General features: G+C 31.2%; 1 protein-coding gene across 1 annotated transcript in view; it reads right to left on the bottom strand.

Annotated features, from left to right (window-relative positions):
- LOC129907806 (protein suppressor of forked) overlaps positions 1–14,740 on the bottom strand; it is a 72,899-nt gene that overhangs the window by 57,041 nt on the left and 1,118 nt on the right. The window lies entirely within an intron of this gene.

Here is a 14,740-nt window from a genome sequence, read left to right as displayed (position 1 = left end):
TAATTTGAAAATATTGAATTTTCAGTGAATTAAAAAATTTTGAAATTGAAAATTGATTTTTTAATTTTTTTCTCGATTTAAATCGTGAATAACTTCTTCAAAACTCAATTTAGGGAAAATTACTACAAGACCTTTTTTGTAGAGAATTAAATTTCCTATAAGAATCTGTCGAGGTTTTATTTTTCTATTCACTTATTTGCTCATCACAAAATTCCAAAGTGAAACAGGCAAATTGAAAAAACACTTCGATTTTAAAAGCTTAATTACTCGAATACGGCTCGTCTGACGAAAATTTTCAATCAGATCTTTTTTGTAGGAAATTTAATTTTATATAAGAAAAAATGAACAGAAATTTTTTTACTTTGATCGTCTAGCAGTTCTGTTGTAAAACATCATAACATGTATAAAAATAAAAAACACCGATGATAGACCTCTTAAATTTTTTTTTAACGGCTCAAATTTTCACCAAATTTTTTTTTCATCATCCTGAACAAGATTTTCGAAGTAACTTTCAAAAAAAAAAATATTTTATTTTTTTGGCCCAGTCTAATGTACATACCTACATATTTTTAATTAAAAAAATCCACTTTTCTAGAATAATTAGTTGTAGGGCGCCTTGTATTAAGAAAGCCTAAGCTTTTGTTTTTAAGTATTAAAGTACATAATATAATAATATAGCATTACTCGCTTTATTATTTCATTAATAAAATAAATTAGAGTTAAAATAATTAAGAGTTCCAAAACAAAAATGTATTCAAGTTTTCAAAACAAAATATTCTATTCGACAGCAATCACCTAGGAAACAAGAAAAAACAAAAAAATATTTAAAAAAGAAGAATACAAAAAAAAATCCAAAGAAGAATACAATTTTAAATTTTATTTCAAAGATGATTGTCACATTAGTCAAATTTAACTAAAATATTTAATCAGATTATTATAAACCCGAAATACATACACTTAAGGGGTTATATCTAGTTGTAAGTGCGAAAAAACGTTCTTTTTTGCGGATTTTTTGTGAAGAGGCATTTCATTATACAAAAATAAAGAATACATGTACATATAGCAAATTTAATGTATAAAAATAATTCGCTGTGTATTTAGAAAAATATTGGGTTCCGTTATTTTTGTAGTAGATCTCCTAGACGACCTCCAAAAAAAGCTGTCTGGCGGTGAGCAAGATATCTCTGATACAAATCACCCAAAATTAAAAAATCCAAAATATTCATTTCCAGGATAGACAAATGCAGGTAATGAACGAAGGAATAGTCAAAATTTTGATTTTTGACAAAATGGCGGCTTCTCAAAGACAAAAATCATTTTTTTCACGAAAATTTACACTTTAAAATGGCATAAAAAATCCAATTATTGTCAAAAACCTTTTTCCTTCGTTCATTACCTGACAAAAGTATCAAAGAAAATTCAGTAAAAAATTCCAGCCGATCGGTCCAGCCGTTCCGGACACATTTTTTTTGGAGGTCGTCTAGGAGATCTACTACAAAAATAACGGAACCCAATATTTTTTTAAATACACAGCGAATTCTTTTTATACATTAAATTTGCTATAGGGATATGTATTCCTTAGGTTTATATAATTAAATGCCTCTTTACAAAAAATCCACAAAAAAGAAGGTTTTTTTTGCACTTACAACTAGATATAACCCCTTAAATACAATTATCTTATACCACATTCACTGCAAGTATTAACGAAATGTTTCGAGACCATGGGTGATATGCATAAAAACGTAGTACTTACTTAAAGTAAAAGATTAAAGTAAATACTATAAATTCTAGTAAAAGGTAAAATTCATAGTATATACTTAATTTCGTATGCATAAAAAAAAGTACCTGCTAGCAGGCAAATACTTTAGTAGATACTAAATTCATCCAAGTAAATACTAGAATTCACCCAAAAATGATAGTAAATACTTTTTTTTTAGATTATTTGTATTCGTTTGGTGTTTACAAATAAATTGTTTTGGAAGTTTTACGGTTTAATCCATTATAAATTTTCTGTTTCTAAATTTGAATTTGTGAACATCTGTTCGTGCTATTTTGTGAGTCAAAAGTAAATCAGCAGCAGAGATGAGCAGCAATACGAAAGGTTTGTCAATAAGCCAAATGCACTTAGCTTTTGTGCGAATTTTAAAAGTTCATAATGTACTTATGAGTAAGTCACAGCAAACCTCTATTAAAAAAGCTAAGGCGTAGGCTATAAAAATATTTATTAATGAATACAAATCTGAAACTGGGGCGACACTAAACGAAGAACCACAAGAACCAAAGTAATTTTTCTGAAGGTTTTTTGAGTGAACTCGAATCTGAAGTCAGAAAATATTAATTTGCATCCGTTTTTGAAATATTACCGTTATTAAATTTCCAAAAACGTAATTTTGGCCTTTCCTATTTTGGCCGGTTCATATGAGAACTTATTTTTCTTCCAAAAACTGTTTAAATCTTTCCGATATCTTTTTTATTGCCCGAGATATCTTAAGTTTAAGTTAATTAGCAAAAAAAAAACTTAACTTTATTTAAAGTTTAAGTCACTGGTCAACAAGATTTTTGCCACAATAACAAAAATATACTTTTCTGAAGGTTTTTGGGGTACTGAGGTTGAATCCGAAATCAGAAAAATTCTATTAGCATCCGTTTTTGAAATATCCACTACCGTTAAAAAAAAAAAAACATTTTATAACGGTAATATTTCAAGAACGGAGGCTAATAGAATTTTTCAGGTTTCGGATTCGACCTCAGCACCCCAACAACCTTCAGAAAAGTATATTTTAGTTATTGTGGCAGAGCAAAAATAAATTTGGCTGACCGTCTTTGAGCTAAAGATTTATTTAATCTTAAGATATCGCGGGTAATAAAAGAGATCGGAAATATTTAACGAGTTTTTGAAAGAAGGAAGTTCTTCTTCTTTGTTTGTAATGAATAACCTCTTGTGGCAAAAACCTTGTTGACCAATATTTTTATTTTACAGGAAATTACTTACCAATCAAGTTTCCACTTAACCAATCCACATTTTTCCTTTCAAAACGATAAAAATGTTTAAAATTTGATTTAAAACGCGGTCTTCGATCTTTATAGAATTTTTGGGAATTTAATACGTACAAATTCTGCAATTTGGAAAAAAAAAATTAACAACCCTATTTTAATAAATATCAAGAACCGATTGCCTCAAAATGTGACTTAATACTATTATTCATTATTTCCACGGCTTCATATACGGTGTTAAAATACAAAAAGTATATGCTATGAGATTTACAAGTTGGTATTTTGTAACCTTGAAAAAATCTAGTAATTCCTAAAGAAAAAAAGTACTTACTAGTTATTATGCATACGGAATAAAGTATTTACTGAAAAAGTTCATCCAAAAAAGTAGTTACTATGACTGACAGTAAATACTTAATTTTCAGCATTTACTTGATTTTTATGCATATCAAAAATAGTATATACTTTTTTTTTTTTTTTTTTTTTTTTTATAATGAGCGCGCACTAAAGGGGTTTTGGGTACCCTTAATATGTATGTATACACAGTACGAGCTTTAGGAAAAGAGGAAGGGATGTAAAAGGAGATACCGATGCACATTGGTTTTAAAGTTCTGAACATTAAAATGGGAGGGAAAAACTGAGGCGGGTAATGCATTCCACATTCTAGTAGTGCGACTAAAGAAAGAATCTCTGTATTTGACGGTACGTCCGAAATTGGGCTCAAGTGTAAACTGATGGGCATTCCTTGTGAATTGTTTAAGGGGAGGAATGCAGCTAGCTATTTCATTAGAACATTTTTTAAAAAAGTACCTATAAAATAAGGACAGGCATGATACATTCCGGCGGTGCTCAAGAGGTGGTATTGTATCAGTAATGGACCTATCACCTATCATTTTAAAAGCTCTATTTTGAATTCTATCCAAATAACTCAAGTGGGTCTTAGGAGCACCTGCCCAGATATGGGAATTATACTCGAGCTTTGGACGAATATATGCTTTATAAATTATAGCCAGATCAGAAGGGGTGAAATATTTCTTACATCTTCGGAGGAAACCTAAGCATTTCGCAGAGTTTTTGGCTACATCGAATATGTGCTCATTCCACAAAAGGTGGTTTGTAATGGACATACCTAGAATCGAAAGCTGATCAGTTTCCTCGATGCAAGTACCACTCATGGATAGTGGCAAAGGGGGAAGGTTTCGCTTTAATGATAGTAAGCAGCATTGTGTTTTAGAAGCATTAAATTCTACGCGGTTTCTTATTCCCCATTGGACAATGCATTCGAGATCAGAATTTAATGAGCTTATCATATTTTGCCGTTGGAGTTCCACATCCGAAGGACATGGGTGTGAATCTTCAAACGAATATGAAAAGCTGAGGGTACTATCATCTGCGAAACAATTTAATGGATTAGAAGTTTCAGAGAGCAAATCATTAATGAAAATGAGAAAGAGAGTCGGAGACAAAACGGAGCCCTGGGGCACACCAGCGTTTATTTTGTGGGTTTCAGACTTGAAACCATCCAAAACGACTTGACTTGAACGGTTCGAAAGGTAATTTCTAATCCAACGAAGAAGAGATTCATCAATACCGAATGCAAGCATTTTCGATAAGAGAGCTTGATGCCAAACTCTATCAAATGCCTTTGAAATATCAAGCGCAACAATCTTACTTTCTCCAAAACGATGTAAAGATTTGTTCCACTGATCGGTGAGATAAACCATCAAATCACCAGTGGATCTATTGCTACGAAAGCCATACTGCCGGTCATTAAGAAGCTTCCGTTCTTCAAGATATTTCTTAAGCTGGAAATTAATCAGCGTTTCCATGACCTTGGAAAGAAGGGACGTAAGTGCAATCGGACGATAGTTAGAGGGTGAAGAAGATTCGCCTTTTTTAGGGACAGGCTGGACAAATGCTGTTCTCCATCCACTCGGAAAGAGACCTGTAGAGTAGGACAGATGGAAAAGCTTACGCAGTGGTTTTGCCAGCGTAGAAGAACACCTCTTCAGAACAATGGGAGGGATACTATCCGGGCCAGCGGATTTGTGTATGTCAAGGTCTTTAAGAACTCTTGCCACTGCACGAGTACGAAAAAAGATAGGTCCCATAAAACTATTTACTCGCTCAAGTGAAGGGGGAGTCATGACACTTTCTGTTAACGTTGAATTGGCAGCGAATTGTCTGACGAGAAGGTTGGCTTTCTCAAGAGAACTAACAAAAGGAGTGTCATTGAAAATTCTCTAGTAAAAGCATTTACTATTTTTTATGCATATCACCCCATGGGGTGAAATCGAACTTGAGATAACAATCAGATATTACATGACGGCTCCAACGATTTAAAGAAAATGTAATATTGAAAATATGGACCGTAATTAACGGTATTTCCCATAGAACCGTTTTCTAGTAAACGACACTACCAATTTCAAAAAAAAAAATATGAACAAAAATTTTTTAGTGGCCTTAATATAAAGCAAAATTTTCAATAAAATCATTTTTGGATTAAAAAAAGATCGAAATTTTGTATAAGAAATTTATTTTGAAAACGATTCAACGATTTTATTGAAACTTTATTTTTATTTATTAATTAATTTATTTTCTTTTTAATGGAATACCATTTTTTTTTAAATTTTGTGAACATTTTTATATGAAAAAAAAACTTCTTTTTAAAAAAGCGGCTCTAGATTTCCAATTTTTTGTGATGCATTAAAAAAAAAAAAGTTATTTAATTTTAAACCAAATTTTATATTTTTTAAAGTTTTTTAAATATTTTTTAAAAATAATCTTTTATGAATTTGTAAAAAGCTTTAATATTTCAAGCAACTTTTGACATAAGAGCAAGTACGTGCGACACAGTTTTGCATTTTTTTTTCATTGCGAATTCCTTAAAATATATTATTCATGGCTAGTAAAGTTAATATACTGTTGGCAATTCAAATATGATTCAGAGTTGAAATTATCTCAACAGTTTTGAAACTTGACATTATTTAAAATAAAAACTTATTGAAAAAAATTACTATTCATTTACAATAATGACTTATTGATAAAGTTGTTTTAAATTTAACTCTGAGCCCGATAATCGATCATTCTAAACTTTTTGGTAATTGATACATAAAAATTCTGCCATTTCGACAAATATATTAACAACCATCCATTTTAAAGAAATACCATGAAAAGATTGCGTCAAAATATGACTCAAGACTGCTATTCATAAGTTCACGGCTTTATAATTGCGGTTTTAAAACAAAAAGTATATACTATCAATTTTACAAGTTGGTATTTTGTAACCTTGAAAAAGTCTAGTAATTCCTAAAGAAAAAAGGTACTTACTAGTTTTTATGCATATGGAATAAAGTATTTACTGAAAAAGTTCACCCAAAAAAGTAGTTACTATGAATGATAGTAAATACTTAATTTTCAGCATTTACTTGATTTTTATGCATATAAAAAATAGTATATACTTGAAAATTCTCTAGTAAAAGCATTTACTATTTCTTATGCATATCACCCCATGTTTGAAATTTAATGTTTCTGTTGTTTAGATTATACTTGCGATCAAAATTTATAAGTTACTATGTTTTGATTTTGTTGTTTGAAAGAAAATAATTTTCAATAAAATATTTATTCTGTTGTTTACTCTATTGGAATCAAGACGTTTTTATTTATTTAACTCTGCTAAAAGGATATGGGTCCAGGCCAATAACAAAATAAGGAATTATAGAATTTAAAGAAAAAAATATATTGCTTAAAAAGAAAAATGTCTTTGCAACAGAATTTGGGAACCCATCAAATGGAGAAGCTTGTTGGTTCCGAAAATTGGTCAACATGGAGCTTTGCCATGAAAACCCAGTTACAACTTGATGGTTCATGGAAATGTATAGAACCTGATGCAGGCGTTGCTTTGGATGCTGCTAAAGATAATACTGCTCGTTGTAAGATGATTCTGGCAATCGACAAGAGTCTTTACGTCCATGTAAGAGACGCAAACACTTCCGAAGAAGTCCTTTTTCAAGACTCTGGCTTGGACAGGCGCAATGGTTTGCTTCAAAAACTATGCTCAGTGGTCCTGGTAGAATGTTCCTCCGTAGAAGATTACGTAAGCCAAATCGTTTCGACTGCACAGAAGTTGAATGAAATAGGATTTGCAGTAAATGAAGAATGGGTTGGAAGCATATTATTGAAGGGTCTTCCTGATGAATATAGGCCAATGATCATGAGCATAGGTTGCAGTGGAAAGCCAATTACAGCAGATTCCATCAAAATGAATTTGCTGCAGGACGTTAAGTGTGATTCCAAACCATCCAACAGTGCTCTTTTTTTTACAAAGAGAGGAAGTTTCTCGAATTCACACAAGAAAACTAAGTCGAAGTATGACAAGAAAGGCAAATCACGTTATTAATTAACGATACGATATTTAATAGCATTGTCAGTAATTAACTGTGATGGTGTTAGACATTACGCTTCAGATTGTCCATTGAAGTTAAAAAGTCAAGATTTAAAGTCAACCAAAGATGGCTCAATGTTTGCAGCGTTTCATGCCGAGAAAATGATTTGGACAATATTTGGCATCGAAGATTTGGTCACTTGGGTCAAGACAACATGAAGCTACTTGCACGAGGCTTAGTTAAAGGTATTGATTTGAGTCAAAATTCTCTTTCCACTTGTTTGTCTTTCCACTTGTTTGTCATGCTTGCAGAAGGCAAGCAGCATCGGAATAGCTTTCCATCAGAAGGGTCAAGGTCATCACAAGTACTACAAATAATCCATTCTGACGTCTGTGGGCCGATGGAGGCGAAATCTATTAAGGGAAGTATATATTATGTTACTTTTATAGATTATTTCACTCGGAAGGTATTCGTGAACTTCATGAAGTCCAAAGATGCTGTGTTGAACTGTTTTCTTGATTTCAAAGCCGAAGTCGAAAATCAACAAGAAGTAAGAATTAAGATCTTAAGAACGGACATTGGTAAAGAATTCGTTAACAAAGCTATGCAACTAGAGTTGAAGAAGTCTGGGATTGTTCATCAAACAACCGTTCCTTATACTCCAGAACAGAACGGTATGGCAGAAAGGATGAACAGAACACTTACAGAAAAGGCACGAGCTATGTTGTGTGACGCTAGAATGCCAAATTTTTTTTTGGCTGAAGCAGTTAACTGTGCGTGTTATATTGTTAACCGTTCACCGCATAGAAAACTTGAAAAAACGCCAGAAGAGTTATGGAGCAATCGCAAACCGGATGTTAGTTCTTTGCGAATATTTGGTTGTACAGCGATGTCTCTTATTCCCAAGCAAAAACGTCGAAAGCTGGATTCAAAATCTGAGAAATGCATCTTTGTGGGGTATTCAGATACTTCAAAAGGTTTTCGTCTCTACAGCTTACAAAAGAAGGATGTTTTCATCAGCCGTGATGTAGTTTTTCATGAAGATAACTTTCACTACAAAACTCAAAATGAAAACACCCGTGAAGTTCCAATGTATACTGCTGTAGTGGGGGTAAATTCAGCCGAGAATCAAGAAAGTCCTGGTCGTCAAATCCAGAATTATATGGCTTTGAAGAGGGGGATAATGAAGAAAATCCATCTTTGACAACGTCATCATTGACTGAAGTTTTTCTTTCAGCGCTTGGTATCCAATCTGATGTGAGGAATGAGCAGATAGTTGAAGTTACGCCACAACTATCAGAAGCTGAAGAACCAGCTCTCCCACGCCGAAGCGAAAGAATTTCAAAATTGCTAAGGGTAGTTTACAATGCTGAGACGGTCAACATCTTGGAAGATCCCGAAGACTTGGAAGATGCTTTATCCAGAAGTGATAAAGAAAAATGGGTAGAAGCGATGCAGAGTGAAATGAGGTCATTTGAAGAAAACGATACCTGGAAATGTGTAGACAAACCTGCTGAAGCCAACATTATCAAGACCAAATGGGTGTTCAAGAAGAAGCTTGACGAAAAAAATGATGTACGATACAAGGCTCGATTAGTGGTGAAAGGTTTTACACAGAAAAAAGGTATTGATTATGATGAAACCTATTCACCTGTCGTGAGGTACTCTTCCATACGATATTTAATAGCATTGTCACTGAAGTATGATCTACAAATTAAACAAATGGATGCTATTACTTCTTTTCTCCAGGGTGAGTTAAGTGAAGACATCTCTGTTGAGAAACCGAAGGGGTTTTCGGTGGGGAGAGAAGGTCAAGTGATGAAACTCAATAAAGCTGTGTATGAACTAAAGCAATCAAGTTTAGTTTGGAACACCAATCTAGATCGAGTCCTCCAAAAGCTTGAATTGAAGCGTTCAGAAGTGGATCCTTGCATATATGTACTTCCATGGAAACAATAAAACCATGACGTTTCTAGCAATCTATGTCGATGACATCTTAATCTTCATTCATACTCAGACTGGGCAAGTGATTGTGACGAAAAAAGATCTGTCACAGGATACGCATGTATCTTACAAGGAGGTGCAGTGTCCTGGGCGACAAAACATCAACTAACTGTTCCGTTATCCACAACAGAAGCTGAATATATGGCACTTTCGGCCTGAACTCAAGAAGCAATGTGGATTCGTGGCCTCGAGTCTGAACTCAACCAAAACAACTCGGTCATGAACATATATTGCGACAACCAAAGTGCAGTTCATCTGGCATCGACAAGCAAGTATCTATCAAGATTCAAACATATTGATTTTCGACATCATTTTATTCGTGACATGAATATTATCTCTTTCATTGGAATTGGGACTGAATTAATGGTCGCAGATTATTTAACAAAACATGGGTTTAAATTTGAGGTAAATTTTGTTCGAGTGGGGGTCTTGAAATACTTGTTTAGATTATACTTGCGATCAAAATTTATAAGTAATTAAGTTTTGATTTTGTTGTTTGAAAGAAAATAATTTTCAATAAAATATTTATTCTGTTGTTTGCTCTATTGGAATCAAGACGTTTTTATTTATTTAACTCTGCTAAAGGTTTCATTATTTTCTAAGAAGTAAAAATGCTTCTCACTTATTGAGGAGAGAAGATTCAAACAAATATTCTGCAGAATTAACGTTTTGTTAATTTCGCTGTCAAAAAATTGAATCTAAATGAAATTCAAAAATATTAAATGTTTCTGGACATCATTATTCTGATGGGGGAATTTTATAACTCTGTGTTTTATGAAACTTAAATATTTTTGCGATTACTATTTATCATAAGACTTTTTAATTTGTCTTGTTTAAAAAAATATCTACTATGTATTTTTTTCCAATTTTTTTAATTTATTTGAAAGCAAAATAGGTTCTTAGAAATCTAATCTGTTTAACTACATAAATATAATAATTTTTACTTATGGGCAACCGTGGTTGTACGTTTTTATTTTTTTTTTCAATTTTTAATAAACAATTTCCATTTCTATTTATGCATCTTTCTATCTCCCTCTATCTACAAAGCTTAATAGTGACATTCCCCCCAAATTGAAAATTTAAATAATATTCCAGTATTTAAATAATATTCCAATATTTTGTTGACTCCTTCATTATCTGATTATTCTTATTCCCCCACTCCTGCCTAAATCATTCCAGGAATAGCTCCGCTCTCTTGAACCAGACGGCGCACAGTGTGTCGTCCCCTTATGATAAATCACTTTTTTTTTGTTAAAAATTAATATTTTTGCTATTAAAATATAATTTAGAAGTGTCAACTCATATGAAAACATATTTATCTTAGAAAATAACCCAGGTTATGTATTCAAAATAAGCTCCGAAACATGAGTACCTCGGAAATCGAAAATATTTTGAGGAATTCTTGGGAATCTTTGAGAGCGTATATTTCACGTTTGGTAATTGTAAGACAAATTTTGTTAATGTTATTTTGTTTATTTGAGTGTTGTTGTAAAACTTATAACAAAAAAAATTAAATTCATTAAATAATATATATGAGTTATTAAAATTTCTTTGATAAATGGCCACAAAAAAAAAATTTTATTTTTAAACGTAATTTAAAAAAAAAACATAAAATCATATCGATAATTTTTTTATATTATTTTGCCTTAGGCCTATACTTAATATTGGCAAAGTTTGGTCTGCTTCTGTTTGCGATAACCAGAGATATTCACATTTATGTGCAACGAGTCAAGTACTCAAAATAATTCATTTTTTGAGAAACATCTTCAAGGGGATCACAAAAATGAAAAAATCGATGTTTTTAATAATTTTTAGCCATACACAAGTAACAAAAAACTGTTTATGTAATTAAAAATATTTTAAATATTGTTTTCAACAAGAAACAAATTATATTTTTCTGCATACTAAATTTTTAATATAATTACTTGACCCGGCCACGCTCTACTGTGTATTATAGCGTATTTACCAACCTCGCCGATATAAGAATTTACGAAAATGCAAATAAAACGTTATTTCAAAATTTGAAAGCTATTGACAAAAAAACTATTCGAGATTTGCTATGAAACGCAAATGAATCGATGATTGTTAAAACACCATAACTGATTTTTTTTATTTATTTCTAACGTGAAACCAAAACCGCTATAATTTTAAATAGCCTATGGATTTGTATATAATAATAAATCAATATTAAATCTTGGAATGTCAATTGAGGTATTAAAATTGTCAAAGCGTTGAAAATTTGACCACCTCATGGTAATTTTAAGGGTTTTTTCTCTCCTACGAAAAAAAAATAAAATTTCACTTATGTTGTTTTAACAATCACCGATTCAAATAAACATACGATTTTTTTGTATAGAGAAGATAAACAAAACAAGTTGACTTCAACTTAAGATTTCTCAAAGTAGAAAAAAGATATTGAAAAGATTTAAACGGGCCTTAAAAGAAAACATTTAATTCTTTTAGAAACTGTCACAAATTTATTTAAAATAAATCACCACGTTCAAGAACAAAACCTCAAAAACTGTTAAAAAACGACATTTCAGATTTTCTAACGGGAATATTTCAAAAACGTGATATGATAGAATTTTTCTGACTTCGGATTCGAGCACAGCACACCAAAAACCTTACGAAAAGTATATTTTTGTTTATATATAAAAAAATTGCTCAAAAGTGGCGTCTTCAATAAATGTGAATTTCATAAATTATACTAAAAAAAAGTAATAGGTTGTTTAATTTGTTAATTTGTAATTTTTTTTTCTATTCCTGTCATAAAAACACAAAAAAAGATATTAAAACTCCAAAAACTTAGCTGCAAGTATTTATGATAAACTTTTGTATGGGCTCGACACACTGTGCGGCGCTTCAGTCGATTGAATTCATGATAGTACTATAATTTATATATACAAGAGTAGAAAGAAAAATTGGCTCCAACTGTTTAAAAACTTCCGGTGGCGCATGTGTTTCAAAATTTGTCAAAAAATGGCAAAAATCATATTTTTATGATATTTTTTTCTTTTTTATAAACTATTTGTAAAATTATTATTTTTACCAAATAAGAATTAAAAATGAAGTTGACAAAATCAGTGAAAGTCATGAAGTCACTGAAGATATACATAAAAATCTTTCGGTCAAGAAAGCTTTGGCAATTTATTGTTCTCTTTGCCACACAGTGGTGCCTTTGGTGCTTTTTAGTTTCAAAAATCATTTTCACGACCATTTCTTGATGAAAAGTCATGAAATTTAGTACACTGTTATAAGTATAAGAAATACGAAAAAGCTACCAACTTTTTTTTTACTCAAAATGGTGGTCTCAAAATGGCGGACAGAATAAGCGTTTATAGAATCTTCTTTTTCAAAACTCTTTATAAGCTAAAAATTTATCTAAATTGATGTAAAACAGATGTTCGACTTCAATCTTCAATGAAAAAATATTCAAATTTTTTAAAACAAAGTTAAAAAAATTCAAAGCAGTAAACCGCACTTTTCCCAAGTTTTGGGAAGTATGGGATAAATGAAACAAATCCATACTCTAAATTTAATTTTTCGCATTTATTTTCTCAAAATTACCACTGTGCGACGTAGTTTTAAAAATTTAGGCTTCAAAGTTAGAAAAAAATCTTTAAGTTGGTTTGTACTCAGTACACATAATATCTTCCGAACGCTGTCAAAATTTGTTTCGTCAGAAATGGGCACCAATCTGTCAGGTCGGCCTTTAATTTTTATATTTATTTCAATCGCAGTAAACAGGAAATTTGTTTTTTTTTTTAATTAAAAAAAATGTCATTTCAAAAATTATGAATTGAAAAATAACAAATTTTCTAAGTGTTTCTTCGCGGAAAATGGTTTAAACAATTAAGAATTACAGTAGCTGACATTGGTCGCCAAATTGTCATGTTTTGACAATTTGGCGACCAATGTCAGTTTGGAAGATATTAGGCCTGTTTAATGAATCTGATCCGAACAGAAAAGAACAGAAAAGATCCGAAACGTACAAGTTTTTGTGTTTCATGAAAAAAAAATCGCCCCAACTTGTTTTACAATCTGTCATTTTATGTTTCACGAAGTTGTTCAGCACTGAAAAGTTCAAGTTTTTCAGCTCCTACTTTTGGGGTAGATTAAGTGAGTGAAAAGTGTCAATTGTCAACTGTTTGATTAATTGTGATAAAAATAAGAGAAAATAAAAATTTTAAAAAGTTAATTTCTTAAGAATTTTTGATTAATAACAAAAAAAAATTACAGGAATATTAAAAGTGCTAGTAAATCATTTATTTTATTAAAAAATCATTTCAAGAAATGATTTTTGAATTTAAAATTTTGCAACTGATATAAACAACTGTCAATTATGTTAATTACGAAGTTGAACTTTTCTGTTCTTGTTCTGACAGTATTTACACAGTTATGCTGCTCTGATCTGTTCTGTCCTAGATATTACCTTTTACCTATTACCTTTTTATGTGTACTGTGGGTTTTGTAAACAAATCATCCTTTTTGACACATCAACATCATGAGTGTTCAACTCATATCATGGAGGTGAGTTGGAAATAGTAACGAATCGTAACTATTTGACACTTCAAAACGAGTTTAGGAACGATGTTCATCTATCAAATAGTTACAAATCGAAACTATTTTGTAGTTTAGGAACGACAAAAGTTAACAATAGTTAACCATTGTTAGAAAAAGAACGCACCTATTCTTCTGAATGTTGTCAAAATTTGTTTGCCAAAATTTGAGACCTATCTGTTAGGTCAGCCTTTAATTTTTATATTTGAATTTCAGTAAAGAGGAAATTTGATTTTAATATATAAAACTGTATTTGAAAAAATTATGAATTGAAAAATAACACACTTTCTTTGTGCTTCTTGTCGGAAAATGGTCAAATTTTGTTAAAAAAATTAGTTGTGTGCGTGATTTATCCGGTTTTTGCCCGTTTTTCTTCGGTAATTTTAAGTGAAAAATATGACATGGTCTCAAATTTGACGATCAGATTTTGATAACATTCGGAAGATATTGGGCGCATTCACAAACCTAGGTGCTACGTAGTCGAGTTTTAACTAGCTTTTGGAATGCGAATTTGCACTACAAAGCTAGGTGACAGATGCAATAAAAAAAAATGTGTTTTGAGTGGTTTAAATGGCTTTTTTTTCTTTGAAATTCCTTAATTTCCTGATTTATATTCACATACTACACAATTAATTTTATTTTATATGCTTTTTTCATCAATTCCACCAAATTTTAAATTCAAATAGAATTTGTTTCCATCAAACAGCTGACTGAGAAATGTCAGCTAGTTTTTAAGCTGAAAATTTTTCACCTACGTCGGAGGGGAAATTTCAACTGATTTCTTAGCTATTTTCAGCCAA

Source organism: Episyrphus balteatus, chromosome 1, assembly GCF_945859705.1.
Source record: "Episyrphus balteatus chromosome 1, idEpiBalt1.1, whole genome shotgun sequence".
Classification (NCBI taxonomy): domain Eukaryota; kingdom Metazoa; phylum Arthropoda; class Insecta; order Diptera; family Syrphidae; genus Episyrphus; species Episyrphus balteatus.
This window is presented reverse-complemented; position numbering and strand designations above follow the sequence as displayed.